Source organism: Globicephala melas, chromosome 7 (genome assembly GCF_963455315.2).
Source record: "Globicephala melas chromosome 7, mGloMel1.2, whole genome shotgun sequence".
NCBI classification, from domain to species: Eukaryota; Metazoa; Chordata; class Mammalia; order Artiodactyla; family Delphinidae; genus Globicephala; species Globicephala melas.
The window spans coordinates 111377990-111384731 of NC_083320.1; positions in this window are offsets into that span (position 1 = coordinate 111377990).

Genomic DNA, 6742 nt, shown 5'->3' on the forward strand with positions numbered 1-6742 from the left:
TTACCAAACAATACTTACCCTTACTCTTGTGCCACATGCTCTACATTCTTATTTTCCAGTCTAATCCATGTTTAAAAACGCCGACAATGAATCACTAGATTGATTTCGTGACCTGAGCCTGGAGTGGGCTGGTGCTCATGATTGATTATCTATTGCTGCATACCAAACTACTGCAAAGCTTAAACACCTTATCGTTCTTGTGTCTCAGAGTACTCTGAGTTGCTATTTCCTTTATGTTAACTAGTAAGATCAAAGCGAAATAACCTTGTTGGAACTTCAGTTGTTTGTCAATGACGTGAGTGACTTCTTTGTTGAATAGGATAGTAATAGTTTTTTAATATTAGGAGAATATTTTCTAAATTTTTTTGTTCTACTCACAATGTGACACCTACAGACACCACCCCTTTTAAATTTTAATCTGCATTATTAATATTATCTCCATCATATGTATAAATCTATAAAATTAACAAAACAATAAATCAAGCCCTGACTACTATTATCCCATGAGTTGCATTCTTGCCCTGGCGGATTTCAGGCTCCAGAGGTGACGCCCAGGGAGGGAGGCAGGAAGGGAGCCCTCAGCCTAGTGTAGCTCCAAGTTTCCACCTGGCAGGTCCCAAAGCTGCCAAGAGCCTCAGGGTACAGGCAACAAGATGGTAATGAGGAAAGGGTGAATTTTGAGTATTTATTCCTTTTGTCTTTACATCAAATTCCTATAATTCAATTTTTAATAAAGTCTGGCTTGCCAAATTCCTGAAAATGTGTCCCTTGGATTCCGGGAGCCAGTGTAAGCATTGAAAGTCACCCCGCACACCACTGAGCTTGATTAGCTGTTGTTCTCCTGAGGGTAGATGCGTGGTCTCATCCCAGTTTTTGGTTATTAACAATAAAACTGCTGTGAAACCTAAGTGAACATCAACAGCTGAATGGATAAAGAAGATGTGGCACATATATACAATGGAATATCACTCAGCTGTAAAAAGAAATGAAACTGAGTTATTTGTAGTGAGGTGGATGGACCTAGAGTCTGTCATACAGAGTGAAGTAAGTCAGAAGGAGAAAAACAAATAGCATATGCTAACACGTATATATGGAATCTAAAAAGAAAAAAAATGGTTCTGATGAACCTAGGGGCAGGACAGGAATAAAGACACAGATGTGGAGAATGGACTTGAGGACACGGGGAGGGGAAGGGTAAGCAGGGACGAAGTAAGAGAGTAGCATTGACATATATACACTATCAAATGTAAAATAGCTGGCTAGTGGGAAGCAGCTGCATGGCACAGGGACATCAGCTTGGTGCTTTGTGACCACCTAGAGGGGTGGGATAAGGAGGGTGGGAGGGAGACGCAAGAGGGAGGGGATATGGGGATATACGTATGCATATAGCTGATTCACTTAGTCATACAGCAGAAACTAACACAAACGCTGTAAAGCAGTTATACTCCAATAAAGATGTTAAAAAAAACTGTTATGAAAATTCCTGTACAATTCTTTGCATTAAGGTATGCTTTCATTTCTCTTTGGCAGATACCTTCAATTTGCTGGGTGATAGGATAGGTGTATGCTTATTTTTTTAAAAGAAATGACCATACATTTTTCCAAAATGATTATATCATTTTATACTCTCATCAAAATATAAGATTTTTATTTATTTTTAATTTAATTTTAGAACATGTAATATATTCATGCAGTGCAAAAGAAAAACAAACCGTGAAAATGATCATTCTCACCTGTATCCCAAACTTACTCAGGGTCCACTCAGTCCCTAGTCTCACCACAGGTAAGCACTGCTGCTATTGGGTGGGGTAAAAAGTGTCTTCAGTTTTTTAAGTAAAAATAAAAGACACATTTTTCATTTTCACCAAGAACTTTATTGAACAACGTATTCACCCTTTTGTTCCACTACCTTCTGCCAATTTCCAGGCAATTTCACAATTCCATCTTCCCAAAACTTTTTTATCTTTTTGAGCAAAGAACTGTTCCAGGTGCCTTTTACAGTCTCCCCGGGAATTGAAATTTTTTCCATTAAGAGAATTTTTTAAAGATCGAAATAAATGGAAATCCCAAGGCTCAATGTCTGGTGAATACAGCGGATGAATCAGAACTTCCCAGCCAAGCTGTAACAGTTTTTGCCTGGTCATCAAACAAACATATGGTCTTGCATTATCCTGATGGAAGATTATGCGTTTTCTGTTGACTACTCTGGACGCTTTTTGTTGAGTGCTGCTTTCAGTTGATCTAATTGGGAGCAGTACTTGTTGGAATTAATTGTTTGGTTTTCCAGAAGGAGCTCATAATAGAAGACTCCCTTCCAATCCCACCATATACACAACATCACCTTCTTGGAATGAAGATCAGCCTTTGGTGTGGTTGGTGGTGCTTCATTTCGCTTGCCCCATGATCTCTTCCGTTCCACATTGTTATACAGTAGCCACTTTACATCACCCATCACAATTTGTTTTAAAAACGGAACGTTTTCATGACGTTTCAGTAGAGAATCACATGCGGAAATATGGTCAAGAAGGTGTTTTTTGCTTAACTTTTGTGGAACCCAAACATCAAAGTGATGAACATAACCAAGCTGGTGCAAATGATTTTCAACGCTTGATTTGGATATTTTGAGTATGTCGGCTATCTCCCATGTGGTACAATGTTGATTGTTCACAATTGTTGTTTCGATTTGATCGCTATCAACTTCAACTGGTCTACCCAACCATGGAGTATAGTTCAGCGAGAAATCTCCAGCACGAAACTTCACAAACCACTTATGACATGTTTGATCAGTCACAGCACCTTCTCCGTACACTGCACAAATCTTTTTGTGCGTTTCAAACCTTTCTTGAAATAATAAAGCATAATATGCCGAAATTGTTGCTTTTTTCTTCCATCTTCAATATTAAAATGGCTACACAAAAATTCATCAATTTTGATGTCTTTTTTTAAATGCATGCTGATATGACAGCTGTCACATACAATCTAACTAAATTGTTTCAAATGAAGTTACAGACAACTAAGCGCTACTAGAGCCGTCTTACAGAAAAAACTGAATGAACCTTTTGGCCCACCCAATACTTTCTTGGATTTTTACAATTATTTGTGTTTGTATGAAAGTAAATACAAATATATATTTTCATTTCCCCTTTTTTTACATAACCTTCTTTAGCACAGTTGAATCATTTGGCTAAGTCTGCCATAACAAATACCACAGACAAGACAATTTAGACAACAGAAATTGATGTTCTCACAGTTCTGGAGGCTGGAAGTCCAAGATGAAGGTGCTGACAAGATTGCTTTCTCCTGAGGCCTCTCTCCTTGGCTTGCTTGGCTTGGTCATCTACTCACATGGTTGTCCATAGATCTATCTTGTCTGTATCCTAATCTCCTCTTCTTATAAGGACAGCAATCAGATTGGATTAGGGCCTGCCCTACTGACCTCATTTTAACTTAATTACCTCTTTAAAGGTTCTATCTGCAAATACAATTCCATTCTGAGGCACTGGGGTTTAGGGCTTCTGCACATGAATTGAGAGTAAGGGACACAGTTCAGCCCATAACAGCAGTTCTACTCTTTGCTTTGTTCATTTAACAGTCTACCTTGAAGATATTTCCTTTTCAGTATATAGAAAGGTTGCTCATTTCTTTCTTGAGTTATGGAGTATATTACTCAGTCAGTCCTTTAGGACAAACACTAGGGTTGCTTAGGGTATTTTCCTACTCTTAGCAATACTGCAATGAATAAACTTGAACCTATTTCATTTTACACTTCAGAGAATTTCTTTGTAGAGCAACTCCCAGAAGTGGAATTGTTGGATGAAAAGTTTTCTGTATATTTGTTCTTGATACACATCATCAAATGGTCCTCTCTCCATTCCAGCAATGTGTCTGCTTCCCTACAGCCTCAACAATAGTCATTTTTTTTTTTGATGCTTGCCAATCAAATAGGTGAAAAGATGCTACCTCAAAGAGTTTTAACTTGCATTTTTCTTTTTATGAGTGAGGCTGAAATTTTTTTTTCATAGGTTTATGAGCCACATTTCTTTTTCTGTGAACTCTCAATTGCTACTGAGTTTTAGGACTTTCTCTTACTGACTTCTGGAAGCTCTTTGAATATTAAGGAGACTAGCCCTTTGACTATGATATGTGTTGGGACTATTTCTTCCTCGTTAATCATTTGTCTTTTTACTATGCTCATGGTGATTTTTGTCAAACCAAAGTTTTTCATAGCCATGGTGTCTGAATTTTGAGAGGCAGTTTAAAAAGGCTTTCTTTACTCCATGGTTTAAAAATAATTTTCCATGTTTTCTTCTTGTTCTTTATGATTCCATGGTTGTACATTTATATCTTTTTTCATTTGGATTTTATTCTGGTATGGTGTAAGGTATAGATTCAATTTTACATTTTTTCAGATGGCTATATTTCTGTCCCAATACCATTTATTAAACAGTCCATCTTTCTGCCCAGTGACTTGAGATGTTACCTTTACCAGATACCATCTTCCTAAAATAATTTGTATTTCTGAATTTTCTGTTATATTCCATTGGTCTATTTATGCATCTGTGACACACTGTTGATTGAGAATTTTAATTAAATTTATGCTTTCTTGTCTGATAGGTTTAGTAGCCCCCTCACTATTACTCCTTATTTTCAAAGTTTTCCTGGCAGTTTTTTTTGTTGTTGTTGTTTTGGTCATGCAGGACGGCTTGCAGGATCTTAGTTCCCCAACCAGGGATTGAACCCAGGCCTTTGGCAGTAAAAGCGCAAGGTCCTAACCACTGGGCCGCCAGGGATTTTCCCAGATATTCTTGCTTTCGATTTTTCTTGTTGATTTTTTCCTCATGTGTAAATTAGAATTACTTTATCTACTTAAAAATTATTATTGGTGTTTGATAGGAATTGTATTAAATTAATAAATTTAGAAGAATTATCCAAGAATATGTTTTTCTCCATGAATTTAAGTGTTCTTTTGTGCCATTTGGTGGTTATTTTAAATTTTATTCATATAGATCTTGCACAACTCTTACGAAAGTTTATTGCTAGGTATTATATTGTTATATTTATACATTGGTTTATTTTTCCTGTAAGTAACCTTGTATAAAATGGATCTTTTCTTCTATTTTATCGTCTAATTAGTTATTTAGATACATGACAGCTATCTTTTTTTTTCTCACTTCAATTTTCACTTGCTGCTGGATTCTCCTGTTTGTGTAGTTTTTTAGATGATACCACTTGCTTTGGATCTGTTGATTAAGTGAGAAATAAACCTCTATTGTGTGAAGACACTGAGATTTGGGGCTTGTTACTGCAGCATTTCCTAGCTATCCTGACAGATACAAGAGACTTAAAAAAAATAATGACGCTCAACAGACAATATATTAGGGTTAAATTCTCCAGGGGCAGTGCTATGGAAGCAGGAGTTTAAGGAGAAAAAGCAGGAATGGAATTTCACACTGTTACAGAACTTATTCATGTATTTTAAAAAATTAATTAATTAATTTTATTTATTTTTGGCTGCATTGGGTCTTCGTTGCTGCCGGCGGGCTTTCTCTAGTTGCGGTGAGCGGGGGCTACTCTTCGTTGCGGTGCGCGGACTTCTCATTGCGGTGGCTTCTCCTGCGGCACAGCATGGGCTCCAGGCGCTCGGGCTTCAGTAGTTTTGGCTCATGGGCTTAGCTTCTCCGCAGCATGTGGGATCTTCCCGGACCAGGGCTCGAACCCGTGTCCCTGCATTGGCAGGAGGATTCTTAACCACTGCGCCACCAGGGAAGCCCAGAACTAATTCATGTATTTTTAAAATGTAAAATAGTGGGAATCGAATCACCATGGTGGGTATGTTTTAAAGAATAACATCCCGTTTTATTTAAAACCATCATCACTTACAGCGTGCCAAAAATCAAGTCCTTTGCAACTATTTTAACCTGCACTGAAATCTTAGAGATGCCAAGTAAAAAGTCTTTAGGAACCGTAGCAGATGTTCTCAGCTTGGTCAGGGCAAGGTAGACTGCCTGGACTCTTCCTGCTCAGTACAGGCCACAGGATTCCTTCACCTTTCTCCAAGGCAGACCCATCGGCTCTCAGCTCACGCAGGGAACCTGTGGGTCCAAGTAACGTTGCAGAGACAGCAAGTGCAGCTCTGGGAGAGCGCAAAGCCAAAACTCCCTCTTTCTGAGCAAGTGCTCTGAAGCCAGACGTTGGGGTTTCAATCCCGGGTCGGCTTCCTAGGAGTTGTGTGCTCTCGAAAAACGTTGTCAACCTCTTCGTGCCTTAATTTCCTCATTTGTAAAACGGCTTATTATGAGTATTAAGTGACTTAATGAATGCAGAGCATCGAAAACAGCGAACGCAAAGAGCGCCGGAGCGCGCTGGCGGCCAGCGTGGCGGCTCCGCGAGCCCGGGCGGTGCCAGTGCCGAGCCCCAGGATGCCCGGCCGGCAGCGGGGCCTTCCCGCTCCTCCGACCACCCCGCCGGAGGCCACCCAACCACCCCGGCCAGGGGTGCGGAGCCTGACAGTCTGGAGAGGCGCAGCCCCTTCGCCGCGGCAGCATTTACACGAGGGTGCCTGTAGCGCGGCGCTGTTTGAAAATTTAAAAAAAAAACATTTTTTTTAAGAAGTTAATAAAACCCTATAATTATGTTCCACTGTGTTCTTTCCACACTGCACGAAGAGCGCAAAGATAGCGTGAGGAAAAACATGAGCGTTTGTTCGAAAAAGTCAACAGATACGCTCCGGGCGCTGATGACC